General features: G+C 39.2%; 11 non-coding genes across 11 annotated transcripts; all 11 read right to left on the reverse strand.

The window, feature by feature from the left end:
• Nucleotides 1–22,330: 22,330 nt before the first annotated feature.
• trnai-aau (transfer RNA isoleucine (anticodon AAU)) lies at nt 22,331–22,404 on the reverse strand. Its single transcript has one exon. It is a non-coding gene; the product is annotated as a tRNA-Ile (tRNA).
• Nucleotides 22,405–22,627: 223 nt separating this feature from the next.
• On the reverse strand, nt 22,628–22,701 carry trnai-aau (transfer RNA isoleucine (anticodon AAU)). Its single transcript has one exon. It is a non-coding gene; the product is annotated as a tRNA-Ile (tRNA).
• Nucleotides 22,702–23,118: 417 nt separating this feature from the next.
• trnai-aau (transfer RNA isoleucine (anticodon AAU)) lies at nt 23,119–23,192 on the reverse strand. The gene has a single exon. It is a non-coding gene; the product is annotated as a tRNA-Ile (tRNA).
• A 223-nt stretch (nt 23,193–23,415) lies between these two features.
• Nucleotides 23,416–23,489, reverse strand: trnai-aau (transfer RNA isoleucine (anticodon AAU)). Its single transcript has one exon. It is a non-coding gene; the product is annotated as a tRNA-Ile (tRNA).
• A 219-nt stretch (nt 23,490–23,708) lies between these two features.
• On the reverse strand, nt 23,709–23,782 carry trnai-aau (transfer RNA isoleucine (anticodon AAU)). The gene has a single exon. It is a non-coding gene; the product is annotated as a tRNA-Ile (tRNA).
• A 224-nt stretch (nt 23,783–24,006) lies between these two features.
• On the reverse strand, nt 24,007–24,080 carry trnai-aau (transfer RNA isoleucine (anticodon AAU)). The gene has a single exon. It is a non-coding gene; the product is annotated as a tRNA-Ile (tRNA).
• A 228-nt stretch (nt 24,081–24,308) lies between these two features.
• Nucleotides 24,309–24,382, reverse strand: trnai-aau (transfer RNA isoleucine (anticodon AAU)). Its single transcript has one exon. It is a non-coding gene; the product is annotated as a tRNA-Ile (tRNA).
• Nucleotides 24,383–24,605: 223 nt separating this feature from the next.
• trnai-aau (transfer RNA isoleucine (anticodon AAU)) lies at nt 24,606–24,679 on the reverse strand. The gene has a single exon. It is a non-coding gene; the product is annotated as a tRNA-Ile (tRNA).
• Nucleotides 24,680–24,901: 222 nt separating this feature from the next.
• Nucleotides 24,902–24,975, reverse strand: trnai-aau (transfer RNA isoleucine (anticodon AAU)). The gene has a single exon. It is a non-coding gene; the product is annotated as a tRNA-Ile (tRNA).
• A 228-nt stretch (nt 24,976–25,203) lies between these two features.
• On the reverse strand, nt 25,204–25,277 carry trnai-aau (transfer RNA isoleucine (anticodon AAU)). Its single transcript has one exon. It is a non-coding gene; the product is annotated as a tRNA-Ile (tRNA).
• Nucleotides 25,278–25,500: 223 nt separating this feature from the next.
• trnai-aau (transfer RNA isoleucine (anticodon AAU)) lies at nt 25,501–25,574 on the reverse strand. Its single transcript has one exon. It is a non-coding gene; the product is annotated as a tRNA-Ile (tRNA).
• Between the last annotated feature and the right edge of the window lie 178 nt (nt 25,575–25,752).

The raw sequence follows: 25,752 nt of genomic DNA on the forward strand, positions 1-25,752 counted from the left end.
GTTCTCTTATTCTTAGGGAGACATTTATTTGCATTTATATGGGACACATATTTTTAAATGACAATTTAAAGCAGTTCTCAGATGTCTCAATGGCATGTAGGCCTAAGTGACCCTTTCATCAAAATAACCAAGAATTACAGTACGCTTTTATCTCATTTTGTGGTCCACTGTAATTAGCCTATTTTGCTAATATGTGACTGCTCACCCTGCCTGCTCGACTACTAGACCAGTATAGAGTATGCAGTTTGTCCCACAGATTTGAAATCTACTTGGGTGGGGGGGGACTTAGGAGTAGGGAGGGAGTGGGGGCTTTCTCACTTCTGTTATTTGCATCTCCCCATACCTCATGATCCACAAAACAAGTGAGCGAAAACGAATTATTGTTACATGCGATATATCTGGTCACGACACATTTATATATTCTTAAAACCGCTTACGCTTCACAAGGGGTGCTTGAGCCTATCCCACTGGGGGGGTTAAGGTTAGGTTTTTATACATTTATTTGTAAATTTAAACTGTGGTTAACAGCTCATTGTTTTCCTCTCCAGAAACATGAGTCAGATTTTAAACAAATCTGTCCCAATAGATTTTGGTCTCTGAGACAGTGACGTCAGGACCACAGTTGCAATTTTGCCAACTTAAATCTATTAATCAATGAATGGTTTGGGTCCTGAATATATACAAGAAATGCTGATTAAGTACAAACCCAGCAGGGCTCTGAGATCTACAGACTTGGGCCAACTAGTGGAACCCAGAGTTCGAAGCAAACATGGTGAAGCTGCATTTAGCTATTATGTTGTATACAGATGGAATAAATCCAGATTAAAAACTTTTTTTTAACTGCTTTTTTCTCATATCTTTGATTAAGGACTCTTAAACAGCTTTAATTAATCATGCTTTTTTCTTTTTTCCTTTTTAATTATTATTTTTATTATTATTTTAAACGTCACTAAATGTATTTAAAGTTTGCTGAATAATGTTTTAATATTGACAGTATATTATAATAATAATATTGACAATGTATGTATGTATGTGTTTTTTGTTGTTGTTTTTTTATTACATTTTGTAACCTACTTTTATTTTCTCTTCTTCCGCTGAATAACTTAACTAGCTTAACTACTGTTTGTTGATGCTTATGTGTTGTCTTTCCTTGTGTAAAGCACATTGAGTTGCCTTGTGTATGAAATGTGCTATACAAATAAACTTGCCTTAAAACAGCACATTTGAGTATGCTCGGTTTGTGAAAGTGATCAGTTGGAAGTCAGACAATAGGCTTCAATTAAAGTGTACATTTACACTAATTAAACTGCCTTTAAAAAGTAATCCCATCGTTCTTAGCATGCTAGCACTTAGCGCACTAGCACTGCCAGCCGCTATACGCTGACAACAGGCGCCATGCAATACAATGTCAGCGTAATTTGAGTCGTTTTTTTTTTTTTTCAAGCACCCTTCATTTGTGATTGAATGTTATTTGAGGACACAGTTGTGTTGTTGACGCCGGTCGCAGTAGTTTGTGATAGCAATATGAATGGCCAAAAGACATTCTGCAAGATGAATACTAATCACTTAAAATAAATAACACTTATAGGCTACAGGACAGGTATGTCTGCATAGTGCACAAACTGAGAACATTATGACAACTGTAAGTAAAAAGTCAATTGCGTGTAATTAAATAAAGCCACAAAATTGAGTCAGTTATTGACGTTGAAGGTGTTCCACGTTTATTATAGCTCTGCATTTCTATTTTTTTTTATGTATTTATTTATGTATTTATTTTTACATCACTGGTTGTTCATGTGCAAATTTTTCTGATGAAGTCAAGTCTCTGATTAATTGGTCTATCTAACAGTATTTACAAGCCGCTCATATGAGCACAGTCTCAGTCACACACCAAAACAGGGCACTCCCACACCTTATCACTTGAGGCAACCGTATGGACATTTTGTGCAGATAACAGACAGTCAGTTGGGAAAACTGTGACCTATGAGTCAAACACTCTTAACACACTCTTAACTTTCCATTTTGCTGTTGTTCTTCTGCTTCCTTTCTGCCAACATTTATGTGTTTATGGTGGAGAAATTAAAGTAATAATGGCCCATATCAACAAGTAGTCAAGGTGTGGTTATCGAACTAAATTGTCTGTATGCTAATATATGAGTAAATATGAGTATTAAAATTGACTTCATTAATCATTCAATGATTAGCAATACGTCTACAATACAATACAATACAATACAATACAACTTTTTGAATGGAATGTCAAGCTTGCTTTAGTAACAGTTGCTTGGACCTGATCAACTCTGGCTTAGGGTCCGAGATACAGTAGCTGTATAAAGTGATTTTCACAGAGCTCACCACCAGGATCATGATGGCTCATCGGCCTACTATGCCAGGAAGACGGTGGAAGGACAGGAAGCAGAAGGAAGGATGCCACTCAGCACTACAAGGTACACTAGACACAAGTGCGCAGGCCACCGCTTCACCATGGCTAATCCCAGACTCTGCAGTCAGATTTTTTATTATGTACAAGACTACACTGACATAAATGCAAATAAGACAATTTCATTATTTTTAGTAAGACAAAAAAGTAGTTCAATTATAATTTTCCTGTTAAATGGATGCACGGTCATTCATTAATTTACTTCAAAGGTCAAACATTATTCTGTTATTGTATCTCCGGTTTACCAAGTTGATTTATTTATTAGTGTAAGTACCCAGGACCCCACTCATCGTACTCAAAACGCCTTCGCTACATAATATGGCTGTTAAATGCAGCCCCCAGGGGGCATAAGCCAATGTTAAGTGCAGGCTGGTCCCAAGCCAGGGTAAATGCAGAGGGTTATGTCAGGAAAGGCATCCATCTTAAAACCTTGTCAAACAATTATGAGCATTGATCCTATGAATTCTATACCGGAACTGTATTTGTTTGAGTTAACGACGGCCACCAACGGCAATGTTAACCTACAGGACGCTGGTGTAAATTCAGCTACTGTATGGGTTGTAGACGAAGGAGAAGTGGAATGTGGGTCTGTAGACATGATGAGAAGAGGACGGCACAGAGCTTCGACCTGAAAGTGGGGACTTTGCATGTTGGGACAATGATAGGACAAGCTAGGGAGTTGGTTGGTATGATGATTAGGAGAAATGTAGATATATTGTGTGTTCAGGAGACCAGGTGGGAGGGCAGTAATGCTAGAAGTTTAGGGGCCGTGTTCAAATTGTTTTTAGATGGGAAGAAGAATTGAGTATGGGTATATTAAAGGAAGATTTGATTTAGAATGTCCTGGAAGTGTGAATCGAGTGATGAGCAGAAAGTTGAAATTGAGGGTGTTGTTTAATGTAATTAGAAATTTAACTAGAAGAGAAAGAGATTTTCTGGAAGGAGCTAGATGAAGTATGAGCATCCAATGTGGGGAGAGACTTTGGATTAGTGCAGATTGCAATGTACATGTTGGTGAAGGAAACAGGAGTGATAGTGAAGCAATGGGTGAAGGGTGCGCAATCTCCTACAGGAGTGACTTTCTCAGACTCTTTGGAGTATATTCGACCACCATGACCTTCAGGAAGATACACTGTTCTGAAGTATACTGCATACATATTGTCACTGCAAATGAACATATCCATGTAATCCTATTGAAAAAACCTGAGTAACGAGTGAGGTCTGAATGCTGCTCAAAACCGTGACACTGCCTTCAAATCATGGGGCAAGATCCTGCGGAGCTCCGTCAAGTCCAATCTGTGAACAGAGATTCAAGCACTACATTGGCATTCAAAATGAAAACTGAGGACCTTTTCTCTGCAACTAACCCAAGAAAGATATATCAGGGCATCAACCACATGACTAATTACAGAAGGTGTAACCTACAGTAGCATCTGTGAAACTCATGCCATGCTGGCTCAGAAACTGAAACAGTTTCATCGTCCACTTTGAGGATCACGGGCTCTCAACAGCCTCAATATGAGCACACGCCCCAGAAAACTAGTCCCACAATAAATTAGGTCCTCCTTGTCCCTATCGCTTGATCCCTAACAATTAAATTATAGGTCAAACTGTTCCACCGAGGACCCCATCATCACTGCACTGAGCCACCGGTGCAACAACCTGAGGATCCTTTTCATGGGCTTCAAAACCATCATTTCAGAGATACTGGTGGAGAAACCTCACCAAATGGGCGTCACGGGGATGGACAATTGACAACGTCTCCTGTTCCTGCTCAAGGAAAACAACATGGTTGAGAAGCTGCTGGAGACTGTCTACCGGTCAGTCATCAAAAGAATCCTGATATACTGTAACAGTGTGGTACGCTGGATACACAGCAGCTGACAGGTTAGCACTGTGGGGAGCCCAGACTCTCTGCACACAGCTTGAAGGATATTGCCAGCTCTTGATCATTCCCATCTTCGCAACCACCTGTTTGACGCTACAGAAAAAGCAAAAACGGCACAAAGACACTCAGGGACATCTTCTTCCCCGGAGTCTTCACTATAACAGCCAGTGACTGCAAAGTACATTTAAAAGGAACTGCAAGAAGAGTGCCTCTTGTTGCGGATGATGTAAATTTGCCGACCTTGGAGTGGGCACTTGTAGAAAGCCTTTTACATGTGATTGTATATCTGTGTGACACCCGTCAACCCATAGTTGGGCGGCACAATTATGGGTAGGGGAGCTTAGAATCTGTCTGCCTGCGCCTCATTCAAATCCACCAAAATGACCTTATACCACAATTTAGACCTGCTTATCTAAATTCTGGTCTACTTTCTGCTATCAAGTTGCCAGGTGAGCCGGGAGCATGTAATCAAAAATGTCCACGTGAGTTGTAAACACGATAACATGTAAACTAGATTACCTTGGTATGAAAATGAAGATGACGACAAGAAATAAACATTCGCAACCTTCGCAACCTACTGGCTTTCCAATATCTATTGCCCATTATTTCTAGCTTCTAGTCATGGTGGTGTCTGAACCCTTCTTAATCGCTTTCTCTCAAGTGATTACCTGCATGTGTGTATCCCCTTACCTGTCTATCACCTATTCTCGCTCCCCTCAGAAAAGCACGTAGTTGCTGCAAACCAGGTTGAGTCACAGCATGAAGTTAGTCTTAAGCTTTATGCAACCCTAGAGATATATGAATTGAAAGCACTTTATGCACCACAAGCATTATTACTTTTGTTCTATTTGAACAAAATTATCTCTGTTTATCACTTCCATAACTTAGCCTTTAAATTCCCCACAGCCACACATGAACTTAAAATCAGCGTCACTCGTCATCATTAGCAGCATCACAGTGTTGGAGGACCAACTTTTTCTTGTACCTGGGGGGTTGAATTTTAGCACAGCATCTACTGCGACAGAGAAAAACAATGTGCAAAAAGCAGGCGAGTCGGCTTCTTCTGTGCACAGAGGAAAACAGTAGCTTAGGTTCAGTCAGCTATTGGTAATAACATGGGGGGTTTTGTGTTGGCTCTGTAGACGAGGACATAACTTGTGTCTGCAATGTGAAAGCAATGGATTTCGAGGACACATTTGAATGATCTTTTTTGTGTTGTGGAATCCAATTGGACGTCCGGGAAAGTTTGTGATGAGGTTTACACTGAAATTAAATAATGGTGCATTGGTTGTGGCTTGTCCAGTACTGAACGAATGCTAAACATTCTCATCCATGCTACTAGTGATTACTATAATACTAGGCATAATACTGTCAAATATAAATGTGTAAAATTGTCAAACATTTGCAAAATGCTACTATGCAATTATGAGTCTACTGTTTTATAAGGAAAAATCTATTGGAATGTCCTCTGGTTTTAGTGTGCATATTTGGATAGTGCCTACCTGAGGGATGGAGGGATGGAGGGATGGAAGAGGTGGTGACCAGGATGTGGAAGGTCCTCAAGAATTTTACCTGTTTTTTCCTAGTTTTTGCAGCATGCAAGTCCTATTCTGGGCCTTTTTCAGGATGAAATTCATGTTGGTCTCCCACTTCAGGTTAAGAAAATTTAGGGTCTGCATGTTTTATGCAGTCTGTCGTACCAAGCCAAGGACATTAGCATATGAAAACGAACGTAATTGCTATTGTAAAATCATATTTCGGGAAACCATTAGCATTACAGAATACTGTAAACATGTTTAACTTTCTGTCAAGACTACAAATAGTTGTGTGCTTAAAAGTGTTTGTATTTTGATGTGCTTGTATTCATTAAATGGAACAATGAACCATTAGAAGGCATTTTTACCGTGGTTTTAAATGCATGTCAGTCAAGAACCCTTAATAAATTATTAACCGTCAATTCATTGTAGCCTTAAGGTCAGATTTTGCTTGCTGTCTAAAAAGGTTTAGTGTGAATGCTGTACTTTCAACTAGTGGAAATCCCCAAAAATAAACACAATGAACCCCTTGTGGGAAACTACAAGCATTGTGAGCATTTAACCATCCTCTCTTGTTAGTAGCAACAAGCTCTTCTTTTCTCCTGATAGTTAAAACTAAGTAAGAAGAAAACATACATCTGTCTGGTGAAATCTATTCACACAGGCCTGGTCTCAAATGTAATTAGACAAACACCGATTTTAGAATATAAATCTTTTAATATTTCAGAGCCCCAAAAATATCCTACTCATTAAGATGGCTGAAATGGGTTTACACATCCATCCATCCGTTCTCTGTACCACTTTTTGCTAATACCACCATCCTTACAAGGGTCACGGGTATGCTGGAGCTTATCCTAGCTGACTCTGGCAGATGTGCCATCCATTTGGGCACCGTGCCACTATTGGCTTTCACGTGTTTAATGTATGTATTTCTAACGGTGGGTATGCCTCCAATTGTTCTTTATTCGCTGATATTGAGGTCATTCATTTCATCTTAAAGCACTCTGTAACTGAACTGTGATGTCTGTCAGTCCCAAATATATTTAAAATACAGCTCAGTCTACTAAAATAGCGCATGCAAGACAGAAAAAAAAAAAAAAAAAAAAAAAAAACACACCAGATGTATCCATATTTTTCTGTCTGAGTACGCACTATGCGACAACAAAGAGCAGCTGGACAAAATAGTGGAAATAAATAATAAAACACTCCCCATGGAGAAAATGGGAATGGGAGCAAGAGATGCAGAGAGATGAATGTGCTCTGTTCATTCGGCTTACATTTTAAGATGCAAACAACCTGCTCTCAGAAAGATCAAGACAAAGCAATACTAACTAGGATAGGAACAATCAGAAAGGTAGCGAGAGGAAAGATGAGACAATGTATAAAAGAGAATAGCTGCCGATCTGCTCAGACAACCTCAGAGGACCTTAGTTTAAACAGTAACATACAGTATGTTCAAAAAATGTAGATGGGACACTCTTTGAACTCACCGCACTGCTCTGTCATTGGTTAAATTTGTGTCACATGGTTTATGGATGCCATGTTGGCAACCAGGGTTCACAAACTTGCTTTTACAAACCTTGCTAACTCAGCCTCCCTAATGCGGATAAGTGCTAAAGAAAATAGATGAATGGTTGGATGAAGTTCTAAAAAATGTAAATGGTGCTATTCAGCACGTTATTTTTAGGTTTTGTGTAGAGCGCAGAATTTCCTGCCATACTCCATGAGTTGTGTGTGAGTGAATATAGTGGTTGCACACATTTTGAATTAGGGTTGTGAGATGTGTTCACGGATAAGAGATGCCTTCACAATGGTTATTAAGTGCTTCATTCTGTTTGACAAAACTACAGCGAGTTTGCTGGTTTAGTTTATGAGAAAGCAAAGTTTTCTTAGTTTCATTCAAAACACACACGGACAGCTAAACACTTGGGGTACCACAGAATATGTGTCCCCATTTCTAATTGTCTGCTGATCTACGCATAATTAATTACTGTCATTGTGATTATTTTACGGTTAATTAGCACAGTAAGATTTGCCCTTTCTCTGACATGCATCATCATAGTTAAGCAGTGATTGCACCACATTCTTCCTGTCTGATCCTGAGAGTCCCCAAGTAACTGTAATCTTGGAAGATATTTTGGTTTATATCCTGTAACCTGTGTGAAAGTGGTATTTCAGAATCATCATATCCACTTCAATCCCTGACAACCCCACCCAGTTTTTTTTTTTTTTTTTAGACATGCACACTGTCTCCACTTCTCTAGTCTGGTATAAATAATGCAATGTCTCGTGTTGTGTCTTGCAACCCTTAAATTCTATCCAGGCACTTATAAACCTGAAACGGTGCCTGTCTTTTGAGACTATATCCCTTGTCACTCTAGAGTTAGAGTGGGCTGTCTAATAACTGTGGCTTGAATTCTCCAGTGGCCATAAGGAAAAATCCTTGAGCACGACACTCAAACTTCCAACCACACTCCCACCATCATAAATACGCTTCATAAATATGCTGAGAAAAAAAACGAGACAATTCATAATATTTGAAAGATAAAATGTTCGATGTAAAATAAACAACGTCAACTAAGTAAGTCAAAACAAATTGTATGAATAGAGAGAGAACTCAAACATTTTATTCAACATACTGTAGAAGGCCTTTTGTGTGGGAAAATGTGAAGGATGTTTTCCTTTTAAACGGGGGAAGGTCTATTTGACAAGGAAGGAAACCACAGGATACAACAAGGAAATCAGGGCTGATCCTTAACTTTGTATTTCAATGACTGAAAACCCCAAAACTGAAGTCATTGTTTGGGGCAGAGGTTGAATGTTTACTTTGTTTGGACTGGGCATCAACCTGGATCTCAACAAGGAAACATTACTCATTATTTTTCTTATATTGTCTAAGTTTATGAATTCTCAAATCTGATATCTAGCAATAAACACATTTATCATTCTTTCACATGCCTCTTTGTCGCTGTAGGCTATATGTACAATTTTAGGCATATGAAGATGACCTCAAATGCTCCAAACATAGGCACTTATAGTTCTTCTTATAGTATTTAAAAAAAATAAAAAATAATCCCAATAAATACCAAACATTTTAGTAATTTTAGGATGTTTTTCTGATGTTTTTTTTAGAAGATGTTGGCCTGGTTAGACCACAGGGACCCTTGTGAGTCTTTTTTTGCTTTTCTTTTGTACTCATAACATTTTCTAACCAAAAAACAAAACCTGGAAAAAACAAGAGAAGTAGCTAATTTTGCTGTCATGTCCTGTCTGAATAGACAGTACCTAGTAGAAAATGATGTACTGTCTGCTTTTTCTCTCTGCCAAATAGTTGGAAATACTTGTACGTCTTATCAAAGTCTGGCCTCTCTCCGATTTGCTGCTGAGGGACTCTTTCAGTACCTTGTCTAACTTGGAAGGCACACATGATTATGTGACAGTGTTATGCACATTTTGTTGAAAACAGATGAATATTATAAAGTTTGACTTATATGCTTGATATTTTGATGTTGGTTCTGGAGAGACTTGAACAAATGATCTGATATATCTTTGGTAAGCAATTAGGGTAGCTTGTACTTTTGGAATCGTGTTGTAGTAAGTCAATATAGTTTATCCCCCCTCTGTGATGCCGCTTACATGATCAAAGGTGGGGTGTGTGCAGCAAGGGCACGCAGAGCAGGCACACATTCAATACATGAATACATTAACCTCATCTTATACGACTGTAAAATTACTTCGAAAACATGTATAACTTGTATTTGTGATAATCAGTAGTGGTGAATCAGCTTGTTAATAGAACAAATGGTGTCAGTGAATATTATTTAAATACAGCCTTTTCACCAGGAAAATGAGGTGACAGGACTGTGATTGCTATGTTGTTGTTTTTTTTGTTTTTTTTTAACCAATTGTACAGAAGGTTATCTTAATGTATATTTTAATGCTCAAATGCACAAGATCCACTGTGCAACTACTTGGGCTTTTATGCAAACAAAAAAAATAACCACATGCTGAGAGTCCTGTGATTCCGGCTCCCTCTGATTGTCTCTCCGAGCTTTTGCTAGCTTCTCCTGCTTAGCCGCTCCTTTTACTAGCTGCTCTTGCTAGCCGCTCCAGCGACTTCTTGCTAGCAGCTCTTGCTTGCCGCTCTCGCTAGCTCCTGCTTGCCAACCTGCTAACTCGCGCTCCCACCCCTATAATAATTGGTAGTAATTGGTGGTAGGCTTGCTAAGTGTGGTCTCTCTGAGGCACTGTAGTGCATGCGCTTCAGAAGTGTTGCATTCTATTAGTTCACCACTAGGTGGCCCTAAATAACACACTAAATAATTGTGCATGCTTTCACAAAATCAAGTCACTTAAAGATTTTAAGATTTTACTGTAACTACCATATGTTTATTCTGCATATCATTCAGAATCCCCAAACTGATAGACTGACTCACCTGAAATACACAGTGCTATACAGGGCAGTAAAGTTACGTCTCCTCAGCATCAAACGTCAAAACGGCCACTTGATCAATTCAAGCACCAAACACATTTGCAACACTATGGGCAGCGTTGATTATATTCACATCTATGGAGGACACACAATTAATAACTCCTCATGCCCATCAAACGAACTCTCAACGGTTGGTGTACTTTTATGATTGATGTTTTGGTGACTTAGATTGAAATTCATGGTGGAGAGTGTCTCTAAGCAAACTATATTGCTAGGTTTGAGTTGTAAATCAGATGAATTTATAATTTGTTTCCTATTTTACCTGACGGACTTGATTTTCTCGATCTGATTTAGCCCTGGCTTTTGCCCATGATCTGCGTTTTATTCTTCTCTGATGAGGAATTGTATTATTTGTGTTGTTTGCTGGTGTTGGCGATGATCTCCAATCTGAAACACCTCAAAGTTATACAAGTTCCAGCTCATAAAACAAAGAAATAGAACACTAGAAATCCTCTATGAGTGGAACATTTCCCCTGCGTTCTGTTGATAGACGACCAGATTCCTGACAGGCAGGAAGCAGCAGGGGAGACTGGGTGATATCACCTCATTCGCAGAGACAATAAACACATGTGCCCTTTAATGATTTGTATGCTCTCTTCCCCCTTCTCAGTCCTACAAAACATAAAATATAGTTATAAATTATGCTCTCAAAGTTCAACTGAACCAGATTTTAAGTGGCGATGAGGAGAACTCAGGAAACAGAATCCAAATGAATGACGCGACAAGATGGGAATATTGAAAGTATTTTACTGCGTCTCAAATATGTGGCAGATTGGTGCAGTAGAACTCTTCAGGGTAAAAGAAAAGAATCAAGACAAAAGAGCCCAAGAGCCCAAAGGATATAACGATTCAACAAAGAACAAGAAACGGTGCAAACACAGAAATGGGGCGGAGGGGGCGGTTGTGAACAGGTGAAAAGTAAAAGAGCCCCCTGCATGGGGAAATGCACAACTCTCAAGGCTGATAGAGACCAGTTGTGAGCGCAAAAGTAGGCTAAGGCAGAATGCATGTACACCGGAGGGAAAACAGGGTGCTGCAAATTCCCAAAGTAAACAAGCGTTTAGTGGCCAAAAAGATAATATCAATGATGCGAACTATTGCTAGCAGCCTGTTAAGTATCCATACAAACAGACTGAAGAGTGTCCAAACAACGTTGTTGCACCTGAATACAAACAAACCAGGTTAATCGCCCACCAAAATCATATAATGAACATCATAATTTATTTAATAACACTTAATGACATCGTGCATTTGAAGTGACTTTACTATTAAAACAAATTCAACTTATTATGCATGTTGTACGACTGTCTTTGTACACTAAAAATTCAATGCAATGTTATTTCACAGTATTCATTCATGCATCGATTCTTGGTAAAGGTGGTGTACATACATTACTCTTTATTCTTTAATGTTGAACTCATTAACTGAAGAACGATCCTCACCAAAAGAAAAAACAAATCCTGAACAGAATTGGTAATCAGAATCCTGTGTGTAAACTATCCATCCATCCATCCATCCATCCATCCATCCATCCATCCATTTTCTTGACCGCGTATTCCTCACAAGGGTCACGGGGGTGCTGGAACCTATCTCAGCTGGCTTTGGGCAGTAGGCCGGGGACACCCTGGACCGGTTGCCAGCCAATCGCAGGGCAGAGACGAACAACCATCCACACTCGTGTGTAAACTAGAATATATGATTATAAAGATTTATTTATTTATTTATTTATTTATATATTTATTTATTTACTTGACTTCACCTTTAACAAAGAACAAGACCTGATATTGAAGAAGGATTTTCATTTTCAGCTAACACTTTAGGCAATCACGTTCTACTATTTGATGCTGAATATTTAAATTTTCAAAATTTTGGAATTATGTCTGAATTTGAGGAGTAAGGTTCAGTTTCATTCCTTTTTCCCACGTCTTTGAGACCAGGCAACACAAAGTCATGTTTGACAGCTTAACTCATTCACTCCCAGCCATTTTCACAGAAGCAGTCCCGTTCGCTCCCGGCTGTTTTACTGGATTTTGACTGACTTTGCAAGGCCCACAGAATATGTGTTCAATTGCTATAAAAGCATGGAACCTACCAAAAGAAAGATTAAAGTCTCTTCTTTCATCAGGAAAAAAAAAAGTATGTTTCTATCTGTTTCCATTTTGCAGGAATTAGCATTAGAAGAGAGCTAAGTTTCATCAGTTTTCACAAATCTATTCAAAATTGTAAGTAATTGAGCTTTTTTTCTACATGGCCCTGGTTGATCTCCTTTGCTCTGCTGCCACCTGCTGGCCGTTTGTGTAATAACTACAATTTCTGCAACCGTTCTTTCCAGTTGAGAGGCTGCATCAAAGCCTTCTGTATGCTCTAGCATAAAACAAAACAAAACAAAACGTATAAATACGTCTTTGGGACACTTAGAACATTTAAAAAAACGTATTTATACGTTATTGGGAGTAAATGAGTTATTGTGGGAATGATTTTCTTAAGAGGTCTTCACAAAATGGAATCTGCTATTTTCCGGTCTACTGCAAATCTATATAAATATTGAAGTTAACAAAGGACAGTTTTGCTTCACATTGTTCATTATTGCTATAGCACTTAATCTCGTGCAACCAAACGTTTTTCATTGCAACCAATAAGAGGACAGTCACACATGCTTTGTCATGATAAATTTTGATTCATTTGCATTTGGACCTTTTACCATTAAAAACAAACAAAACAAAACTGGGGAGGCAAGTTTTAAACAAACCCACCAAAAGTGAACTACATATATAATTTGAAGCGTCCTTATGGACCCAGAGAAAAGCACAGACAAGCATATATTCTGTGGAAACTTTACTCCACAGAACCAAAATTTATTTTACTCACGATCTTGGTCAACATTTTCTTTCTGTGATACGTAAGCAGTCTTGACATCAATTTGGGTCATTTGCGATCATTGACCCCTAAAAAGAGTGACTATGCCCCCTACCCTCTTTAGTGTAGCCTTTTCATGTCTAATTTTTAATTTATTTGGCAATGTACTTGGGAAAATCACTAATATTGAGATAAAGATCAACCACAGAGTTACTCCTTTGCACATGGTCACAAAACAAGCATCTGATGGCAATGCCAAGCAAGGTGACTGCTTTCAAACATTGGCTATAATTTTGGGGCCTCTACAGTATTGTGCAAGACTTCATTCTGTACGGTTATGCTGAGCAATATGTTGTCAGACCACAGGCGCATAATGCTAATAAAATAAAATGTCCTCTTGGTTCAGCTGGCATTGGAGACAGGTGAAAATCTAGAGTTGGGCACTTCTGTTAATTGCCCATTCCTGTCAATGACGATGCCCACCTTTTCGGATAATGCTTTATAATTCTAAAGATTGCAAAAATACACAGAATGAGAAAGACCGTTTTACATTCAAAGACAGAAATCATGGAATTAATAGTGAGTTAACTCATTCACTGCCATTGACGGAAAAAGACATCAAATGATACATTTTTGGGCTGGCCATGAATGTGTTAATTGTACTGGGCCATTCTAACACCATTTACAAATATAATCCGTAGATTTTGTGGCCAATACAACAGCAACATCCAATATAGAGGACGTGGTGACCTATCGCACGGAAAGAGCCACCCTGCTCACAGCGGTGTGTCTGTGTGTACATTTCTATGCACTTTACACTTAATGTGAAGAAGCTGTGCGCTGAGGTTCACAAATTAGTACACGTGATACAATGATGATGCATACATGAGCTGCGTAGAACTCAAGTGGGACTCATGCATGAGTGTTAAACAATGCAGTGCTAACCATTTTGATATATCAGCCTACAAAATTGAATACATTTATTTTTTTAAAAAGGGACAAAACCTCAATGCACCTCAATGAGCATTATACAATCTAAATGTGCCCATATGTTAGCTAAACTTAGCTAACTTAACCCGACAACTGCTCAGTGAGGAATATTTGCACGTAAAATTTAAGGACTGCTCCTAATTCTACTCTTATATCTCTGTCACGTATTTTCTGATATTTTGTTTGCTTCTAAGCAATAGTCAATTCAATGACTTTGCTGGTGACATCTTTGGTGGAGTTCATGCTGTTGTTGCTTATGTATACATTATTCAGTATAGCTGTCAGTAATCTCTATTCATGCATGCAAAACATTTCCTCAAATATAAAACTCCTTTCTCTCGCTGTGAGATAATGCTGGATCCAAAACATCATTTTTTTTCCTTCTACCTATGGCTTTGGATCATTAATTCAATACCAAGACCACAATATGAAACATAACAGCATGGAAGACCACGCCGGGCGTAAGGGGGCAATACAGCAACGGGAGGACAGACTGTGACAACAGAGAGCATGAGGGGACAGGGAAGGAAATAAGAAAAAGTGATAAGACTGATAGGGAGAGACAATGTTTGCAATGTGGGATGTGCAAAAAAGATGAAACATTTCACCCATCATTAGCGAAGTTGTGCCAGTCTGTGAAGCTCCCCCGAGGCCTCTTGATGTGGAGGTTTCTGCTGGGTCACATCTTTCAACTCTACCTGGCTGCTATTCCCATCAGTCAAATACATGTTTTCTCGAGCTCTAGTTCCATTAACCCCCTCCTTCCTATTCCTCTATTGTTTCTTTTTGAGTGAAAGGTTGACTTTTGCTTCTAGCCGTATCCCATTCTGGGTCTTATTATTTTGTTAATGTTTTCAAATATTCCTTTCAGTAAGTCACTTATCCTTGTTCCACTGAAGCAGCTCAAAGGTGAATAGATCAGCCTATGGAGCTACTGTGCAAATTCCAGGTGCAAATGTTTTCCAGTTATCACACTATATTAACCTATTGAACATTTTCCTTCTGTGTGTGGTTCTTAATACAAGAGCACATAGCAAAAGGAGACATGACTCATACAGACATGACATTTAGCCTGAGTCTTACAAAACAATCACTCCCTCTCAACTACTGCTGCAATATGCTCACCAACAATGATAGATATGACATCAGAGTCAATTCATCTGAAAGATAACCTTTATAACAGCCGTACTAGTTTATCATCACATTGGAGAAGTAATAAAGTGATTAATATTCAAGTGGTGTCTTATCTTTTTGTCCATTCAACTGTCTGATGGAGAAAGGTCACGCATTAATGCCACATCCTGAGAGCCACTTCGCATATTGTTGTTTTGAACGCTGCTCCATTTCCTTTTTAATATGTAGTACAAACCGCATCTGAAGTTTTGTAGCATCCTTAAGTACAGGGAGCAGTGCAATAATTATGGTTGGTCTGTTTAAATGATTGATTTACATTGTAATTTGGACGTTGTGGGAATAGCATTTGCAAAGAGAGAAATTCAGCCGGTGCAATTTGAAACCCGAGTCAAATTGCACCGGCTGATTTTTCATCTTTAAATACCACGTTTATCCGAAGGCAGGTGTGAACCAGCGTGCAAAGAAGTGCCAGTGTAGTGCAGGTAATATGAGAAGCAGCAGGGAGAACTTGCCTGCTCATGTAAACATTTATGAAATGTCCACAAAAACTATCATGACAATATGTCTGTCCAGTAATACAATTTTTGGAGCTTCTGACTGATCTCACGGGCTTAGTCAGTACCAGTCACAAACAGGAGCCATCTCACCGATGACAAAAGTTTACAATTGTCTACAAAAATAAAGTGGCCTAACTGATAAACATGGCTTGATCGTCACTGCTTGCCTGAAATGCTACTTAAACTCACCACAAAAGGAAGTGAAAAACTGAAAATGTTGTGCGATGTAGTTTGCAAGGAAGATTTCAACTATTAACGTTTTTCTCTGATATCCACTGATTCAGCCTGAGACCTTTTTTTTTTTTTTTTTTTTTTTTTTTTACACCTGCTGCCAATATCACTCAGAATCTGTGAGTGAATTAACACACAATTTAACAATCATTTTCAACAAACATGCAATTTACAAACCTGGAAACTTTGCAAATCCGTACTTAAAAAAAAAAAAAAAAGCTTTTAAAAAAATGTGATTAACTACGGTTAAGTCATTATTTAACAAGGAGGCACTTTATCAAACAGGGTCAGATTTTTTTCCCTTAATAAATAAAACCACCATTTAAAAAAAAAAGTATGTTTACTTGGCTTATATTCTTCTGATATTTACATTTATTAGATGATCTTAAACATATTTAACATTAATTTAACTGAAAACAGAAATAGATGTTTTGGTTTGTCAGTTATTTACATATCAATAAGATTTTACAATCCGAACGGAAACTTCTGCAAACATTATCTTTTCTGTCTGAATGCTGAAAAACATCCATCCAGTGACCGCTTATTCCTCACAAGGGTCGTGGGGGGTGCTGGCGCCTATCTTAGCTGGCTTTGGGCAGTAGGACTGGTTGCCAGCCAATCGCAGGGCACACAGAGACGAACAACCATCCACACTCACAAGCACACCTAGAGACAATTTGGAGCGCCCAATTAACCTGCCATGCATGTCTTTGAACATGCAAACTCCACCCAGGAAGGCCGGAGCCTGGACTCGAACTCAAGTTCTTAGAACTGGGAGGCGGACGTGCTAACCACTCAGCTTCGGTGCTGCCCTGCTGAAAAACAAATGGTGGAAAAAAAGTGCAACAAAAATGATGATTGTCATGGAAGCATGCAATGTGTTCCGTAAGGTATCCTTCCTGCGAGGTTCTTCTTTCATAGCACAGCATAGCCAATGTAATCTAATGTATTTAAAAGAAGCATCTTATTCATAAGACTATCAAGTACGCCCACATTCACATACACACTCTTTCATACAATCATAAACATCCATATGCATAGGCTAGCACATACAATAAATGGATCAACATGGCATTGAAATAGCAACCTAAAATAATTGCTGAAAGGGAAGGAAAGCAGGCGGAAGCTCATCAACTGATTAGCTTGATTAGCTTGACAAATTTAATATACAGCATGGAGTCACAGTGAGTACATGGCAGCATAACCAAGTGGCTCCTTTTACTTGCAAATGAAGCTTTTTTCACTTTCAGTTCAGCCTCGGCAAGTGTGTCTGGTAAAGCAAAGAAAGTTGGAGGGCCGGTGTCACGGGAAATATTTCAAATTGAAACTAAAAGTTTTCCACCCTCAAACTAATCCCCATAGAGTTTACCGCACTTCTCACATTCCTCTGTACTCTTGATTTTTTTTTTTCCTGGATCCTCCTCAGCTCCGTCACCATGGCCATCTTAATGTTGAACAAATCTTCAAAACAGATCGCCATGATGAGCCCCTTGAGCTTGGGAAATCCAGGTCAAGTAAATGGGAATGTTGCTCCAGCACTGTGATGTTGATTTTTGGCCAGGAACTGTCAGATGCTCAGGGCTTGTGTGCAGAAGCATTGTCAAGGTACGGCCATGAGTTGCCCTGTCAAAAACTCTTCCCTCTTCTCACATATTGAACAAAACAACCGCCACAGTATCTCTATTTGTCAACATGGTGGTTAATCGTCTTGATCCATATTGAAGGGTGAACGCATAGTTCTTAATTTGGGTTTGAAATACAGTATATCTTTGGCACCAGCCCAGGACCTTTTCTGACACACATGGTTCATACTGGCTTTCTTTTTTTTTTTTTCCTGATATGACCGAGTCCTTAAAACTGAGTCCAATCACAGTGTAACATAAGGTTAAATAAAAAGTTCCACATCTCAGTCAGGCACTAAGGTGATACATATATATATATATATATATATATATATTATCTTTTAATAGCTGGAAAATGGCAAACAAGTGCATATTCTGATGAATCTGCGCAACCGTATTATTACGTACAGCTTGGTTTGTTTACGCATTCAACGACTGGCTTATTCGTAATTAGTAAAGGGTCATCATCATAGTGTAGCTCCGAGTCAATGACACTTCAACCTATCCAGTTAATAAACAATAACGAATGAAATGGAACAGGAAGAGGAAGGTTTTTTTTGTTTGTTTGTTTTTTGTTTTATACAGGCGCTTAACACATACGATTACCATATCCTAATGCTTTCTGGCCAATTATCAGGCAGTGCAGTTCCACAACCATATGTGTCATGCCCTGAAGGTTGGCCATCCCCTCCAGCACAGAGCCTGGGCGAGCAGAAAAATAAGCAAATTCTGACAATTTTCTGCTTTAATTCAAGCATATTTATTCATTGGAGCTTTACAAATTGAGTTTAGTTAAATAGTTTGACAGTTTGTCACTAAATTGAGGAATGAAAAATGGTAACAAATTAAATTAGATCAAATTTGATTGCATTGGTTATGTTTATGAGCAAACAGACCGTTGTTCTGAGTCCTATCACCAAGCAACTCTTCCATAATACAAATGACATCATCACCTCCCAAAAAATAAAAAGAGAAACAAACAAAACCATGTATCTTTTTTCTTTGTTGCTTGTCCAAAAATAAACAATTAAAACGGACAAAAAGGGACCACCAATAGGCTAGTATACATAACATGGAATTAGAAAATGTATCAAACATTGTAAAGACAGCAAGATTAAGGCAGCTAACATTGCACTTTGTGGTAGAGCTCTTATTTTGAAACCTATTCAGTATTCACACCACTTCCAGTCCACTGCAAACTGACTCTAATTTTATGACAACAGCATTAACTGTAGGTGGTCTTCCCATCATGCTTTGTTGCCGTATACCTACAACGGGCTTGGTAATATGTGCATCCTTAACAATTCTTACAAGTTTATCCTTTGGTAGTCACTGAACTTATATGTTGTGATTTTTTTTAACCTTTATTGAACCAGGAAAACCTCAGTGTGATCCTACCTTCTGACCTTCATCCGAGAAATTCAATGTTTGCATCATATGCATGAGAGGAGGATATAATAAAATAAAGAACCACTGCCAAAGAATGAAGCAAACATTTATGTAAGTGAGACTCATCTGTAGGAAGATGTGTTATTTTCGACAGCTGCTACCCTGTGTATGCGTGCGTGTGCGTGCGTGTTGGTAGATAAAACGGTTTGGCAAGTAAAGTTGAGGTCATCTGTGGTGTTTTAAAATGTATTAAAAGTAGGTGAGCCTCGTGAGATGACGAGTGGCTCGTGCAAGCATACTGGGCAAGTGAATGATGAAGGCTGGTGGAATGCAAGAAGGATGGAATAAGATGGACATTTTTAAGGGAATGATAGAGGAATGTTTGTTGTGGCGTGTTATATTCTCCTACAGTGCTGCGAGAGACGCATTACCTGCTGGTTACCGGTATATCAGTTTTGTTATCTAACATTCAAAAAATGTGCTCTGGTTGTTTATTTGCAAAGCAGTTGATTACAACTAATGTGGATTTTAAGCAAACATTTGCACTCTCATCATTCTCTCTGTGCATGTTTGAAATATTTCCACAGTTATCCTTCCTGTGTGGTTTCGCCCCTTCCTTAGCTTCCTGTTTTGCCACTCCTCTCCCTTCGTTCACTTACTGGCTTCCTCTCACACTCCTTCCTTTCACCCCACACTCATACTTTCATCTCCTCTCTTCCGCACTCTTCATATCCAAACGGCAGCAAAGGAAATCATTCCTGAAAGGAATTTGAACTCTGGTCATTGCTATGTTACGGAAAGGAACACATACACAGCAGGCAGGAGAGTGGATGCACAGGTCAATTAAAGTTAAACTAGGACATCTGGTTAGGTTTATGGTAGGCATACACTGCATCAGAGAAATGATAATGGTAATCAGATAAAATTTATTTCATTACTGTTTTTGTCATTTTGCCTTAGTAAAAAATATACACCGTTTTTGCTTTCGTATAAAAAATGACCATACTTGTCCTGATTGATAGCAGTTTTCTTTTCCCTCAATATGAGTCACTGGCTCATTGTACACCTTGGGTATTGAAGAGAAACTGAACATTAACCTTCTTGTATTCACTGTTTGGGTGCTCCGTGCCCTTGGACCATCAGTGACCCAATGACAAAAAAATGTGCTAGCTGAGGATGAATATACTTGTATCTTTTCCAAGAAAATCTATCTTTGAGAATGGCTTCTACGTTTACGTTACAAACGTTTGACTCTAAACTCTTCAACGGAGACAGTTGTCACCCTTCAATTACTGGAAGAGTTCAGAAAGGTTCAGGGATAAACATAATGCAGGAAGGATAAAGTGACAGACATGAGTGTACAATTTTCATCAAAACACAATGTTGAAAGCTGAAGCATGATTTTAAGTTAATTACAACCCAATTCATGGGGTGTACAAAGGGAAGTGTGACCAAGCAGTAAGAACCAGAGTAACACAACAGAGCATACAGTACAGAAGTAGTAGCAAAGTGTATATCTCGTCATAAATGTGGTGATGGTGATGTATTAGTAGGTATAAATGAAGGATGCACGATAATGTTAACCGATACGATAAACCAATAATTAAGCAAGTGCCAATGTCGATAATCGATAAGCCAATTTTGGGGTAGATGCCACGAACTTCCGACTTCCGTGTTTCCACACATCAGCAACTATCAGCTCCCTAAATGAAAAATTGCATTTAAATGAGCCTCTTTCATCGGACAAAAAAAAAAAAAAAAAAAAAATCTTGAATGAACCTCTGGAAATCAGTTAAATTCACATTTTTTTTTTTTTTTTTTACTAATTAGTCTTTCCAAACAATGCAAACATGTCAGTTCATTCCATTTGAGTGTTTGCCAAGAATTCCTGTCAAAGAACAGCTCGAACTGGCTTACACAAAACGGACTCTATGGCAAAGAAAACAGATGCACAAGAACACACACATTAGCCTGTTTCAGATGTGGTTTTGTCAGATCTAAATTTAGTTTTCTGGTTATTTGAAAACTCTAATCACCACCATAAATGCCGACACTCCAGACACTCATCTGGTCTAAAGAAGAACATGTTTATTGGTTCTTTAATTAGCACAAATCTCCAGCTGTATTGACATTGCACAAGTGTTCTCTAATGACCAATTAGTCTTTAACACCACTGAATGTGTAAGCCAACCTACCACCATCTTGAACTTTCTTCAATGTAATATGACTGTGACGTTATTTCGCAAATTCAAATGACAAAGACTCGTTTCCCTACATTAATTAGATTCACTATACAGCATAATGATTTTTTCTCTCATGCACTAATATTTAGCTGAGGTAATCAACAAGTCAGAAGCAAGAAAAAAACAAAACATTTAGGTTAATATATAAATGATAAATGAGCGAACGCACTTTCAAAACTTAAGCCTGTTTAAAATATTCGTCAAAGCTGCACTTCCATCATGTGAAAGGCAAAAGCAAAACAGTATTGCTCCATTCAAGAAAATGTGAGTGAACCGGCCACACCAGTAGTGTTAGACAATCGATGGCCCAAAAATGGAAGTTGGTTGTTTGGTTTGAAATTGTGATGGGCGATACCAAATTTTGTTGCCATTTTTTTTTTTCCCAATAGCCATATCAATGCTTTATTTCTGTGTTAAGAGTAGGCTTCGTTCTTGGTTCTTTAGTTTGTCAGTTGCTTGGGTCCTTTGACAGTTGCTATGTCACACTAAATCCCTCCCTAATGTGTACTCTTGAGTAATATACTGTATGTGAGTCAGATTACCCAAGGTCCCAAGCACTTCTGTTTGTTTCAGTTTACAATGGGAGAGTATTTCATGAGTGAAATGGTAAACTTTTCCCATTCTGTCAATCAAGTTTGAAACCAAATGACATTGTCTCACCTCATTGAAGGACAACCTCATCTGACTCAGGAAAAGGCTTTCCAAAAACCAACTTCTCATAATTTCAATTGTGTTAACACTCCGAATCATCACATAATCAAAGACATCGGCTTGCTTAAACCCAGGGAGTGAAGTGGGGTTTTCCCTTTCTGTCTCGAAGGTATTGTAGCAAATGACATATCCCACCAAACTGAAGGACTCCCTCATCTGACTCAGGAAAGGGCTTTCCAAGAACCAACTTCACATAAATTTTATTGGGATAACAATCAGGATGATCACATAGGCAAAGAAATTGGCCTATATGGGGGTTGAACCCATGACCTTGGCGTTATTAGCACCACGCTCTAACCAGCTGAGCTAAAAAGCCACAGGATGCTGAGATTTGGGAGACTCAAGAGCCCAAATATTGCTGCTTGCTAACGCAGAGTCAAGTGAGGGTTTCCCTTTCTTTCTGTCAAATATTGTACCAAATGACAAATCCCAAAAAGGGAAGCAAGACCTCGTCTGACTCAGGGAAGGGCTTTCCAAGAACCAACTATACATAAATTTTATTGGGATAACAATCAGGATGATCTCATAGTGAAACAAATTGGCCCATATGGGGGTTGAACCCATGACCTTGGCGTTATTAGCACCACGCTCTAACCAACTGAGCTAACAGGCCACATGATGCAAAAGTTTTGGACACTCAAGACCCAAAAAACTAATGCTTGTTTCAGTCGGTTGAAGATTGAAGTGAGCTTTTCCCTTTCTGTCTCGAAGGTATTGTACCAAATGACATATCCCACCAAACTGAAGGACTCCCTCATCTGACTCAGGAAAGGGCTTTCCAAAAACCAACTTCTCATAATTTCAATTGTGTTAACACTCCGAATCATCACATAATCAAAGACATTGGCTTGCTTAAACCCAGGGAGTGAAGTGGGGTTTTCCCTTTCTGTCTCGAAGGTATTGTAGCAAATGACATATCCCACCAAACTGAAGGACTCCCTCATCTGACTCAGGAAAGGGCTTTCCAAGAACCAACTTCACATAAATTTTATTGGGATAACAATCAGGATGATCACATAGGCAAAGAAATTGGCCTATATGGGGGTTGAACCCATGACCTTGGCGTTATTAGCACCACGCTCTAACCAGCTGAGCTAACAAGCCACAGGATGCTGAGCTTTGGGAGACTCAAGAGCCCAAATATTGCTGCTTGCTAACGCAGAGTTAAGTGAGGGTTTCCCTTTCTTTCTGTCAAATATTGTACCAAATGACAAATCCCAAAAAGGGAAGGAAGACCTCGTCTGACTCAGGGAAGGGCTTTCCAAGAACCAACTACACATAAATTTTATTGGGATAACAATCAGGATGATCACATAGTGAAACAAATTGGCCCATATGGGGGTTGAACCCATGACCTTGGCGTTATTAGCACCACGCTCTAACCAACTGAGCTAACAGGCCACAGGATGCAAAGGTCTTGGACACTCAAGAGCCGAAAAACTAATGCTTGCTTCAGTCGGGTGAAGTGAGCTTTTCCCTTTCTGTCAAATATTGGACCAAATGACACAACTCACCGAACTCATGGACGACATCATCTGACTCAGGAAAGGGCTTTTCAAGAACCAATTTTACATCAATTGAATTGGACAACAATCAGCATGATAACATAATCAAAGAAATTGGCCCATATGGGGGTTGAACCCATGACGTTGGCGTTATTAGCACCACGCTCTAACCAACTGAGCTAACAGGCCACAGGATGCAAAGGTTTTGGACACTCAAGAGCCGAAAAACTAATGCTTGTTTCAGTCTAGTAGATATAAGTGAGCTTTTCCCTTTTTGCCAAATATTGATGCAAATGACACAACTCACTGAACTCAAGGACGACATCATCTGACTCAGGAAAGGGCTTTTCAAGAACCAATTTTACATCAATTGAATTGGACAACAATCAGCATGATAACATAATCAAAGATATTGGCCCATATGGGGGTTGAACCCATGACCTTGGCGTTATTAGCACCACGCTCTAACCAACTGAGCTAACAGACCACAGGTTGCAGACATTTGGGACACTCAAGAGCCCAAAGATTGCTGCTTGCTTAAACCCATGGAGTGAAGTGGGGTTTTCCCTTTCTGTCTCGAAGGTATTGTAGCAAATGACATATCCCACCAAACTGAAGGACTCCCTCATCTGACTCAAGAAAGGGCTTTCCAAGAACCAACTTCACATAAATTTTATTGGGATAACAATCAGGATGATCACATAGGCAAAGAAATGGGCCTATATGGGGGTTGAACCCATGACCTTGGCGTTATTAGCACCACTCTCTAACCAGCTGAGCTAACAAGCCACAGGATGCTGAGATTTGGGAGACTCAAGAGCCCAAATATTGCTGCTTGCTAACGCAGAGTCAAGTGAGGGTTTCCCTTTCTTTCTGTCAAATATTGTACCAAATGACAAATCCCAAAAAGGGAAGGAAGACCTCGTCTGACTTAGGAAAGGACTTTCCAAGAACCAACTACACATAAATGTTTTTGGGATAACAATCCAGCTGATCACATAGTGAAACAAATTGGCCCATATGGGGGTTGAACCCATGACCTTGGCGTTATTAGCACCACGCTCTAACCAACTGAGCTAACAGGCCACAGGATGCAAAAGTTTTGGACACTCAAGACCCAAAAAACTAATGCTTATTTCAGTGGAGGATTGAAGCGAGCTTTTCCCTTTCTGTCAAATATTGGACCAAATGACACAACTCATAGAACTCATGGACGACATCATCTGACTCAGGAAAGGGCTTTTCAAGAACCAATTTTACATCAATTGAATTGGACAACAATCAGCATGATATCATAATCAAAGATATTGGCCCATATGGGGGTTGAACCCATGACCTTGGCGTTATTAGCACCACGCTCTAACCAACTGAGCTAACAGGCCACAGGTTGCAGACATTTGGGACACTCAAGAGCCCAAAGATTGCTGCTTGCTTAAACGCAAGGAGTGAAGTGGGGTTTTCCCTTTCTGTCTCGAAGGTATTGTACCAAATGACATATCCCACCAAACTGAAAGACTCCCTCATCTGACTCAGGAAAGGGCTTTCCAAAAACCAACTTCACATAAATTTTATTGGGATAACAATCAGGATGATCACATAGGCAAAGAAATTGGCCTATATGGGGGTTGAACCCATGACCTTGGCGTTATTAGCACCACGCTCTAACCAGCTGAGCTAACAAGCCACAGGATGCTGAGATTTGGGAGACTCAAGAGCCCAAATATTGCTGCTTGCTAACGCAGAGTCAAGTGAGGGTTTCCCTTTCTTTCTGTCAAATATTGTACCAAATGACAAATCCCAAAAAGGGAAGGAAGACCTCGTCTGACTTAGGAAAGGACTTTCCAAGAACCAACTACACATAAATTTTTTTGGGATAACAATCCAGTTGATCACATAGTGAAACAAATTGGCCCATATGGGGGTTGAACCCATGACCTTGGCGTTATTAGCACCACGCTCTAACCAACTGAGCTAACAGGCCACAGGATGCATAAGTTTTGGACACTCAAGACCCAAAAAACTAATGCTTATTTCTGGAAGATTGAAGTGAGCTTTTCCCTTTCTGTCAAATATTGGACCAAATGACACAACTCATAGAACTCATGGATGACATCATCTGACTCAGGAAAGGGCTTTTCAAGAACCAATTTTACATCAAT

Source organism: Festucalex cinctus, chromosome 13, assembly GCF_051991245.1.
Source record: "Festucalex cinctus isolate MCC-2025b chromosome 13, RoL_Fcin_1.0, whole genome shotgun sequence".
Classification (NCBI taxonomy): domain Eukaryota; kingdom Metazoa; phylum Chordata; class Actinopteri; order Syngnathiformes; family Syngnathidae; genus Festucalex; species Festucalex cinctus.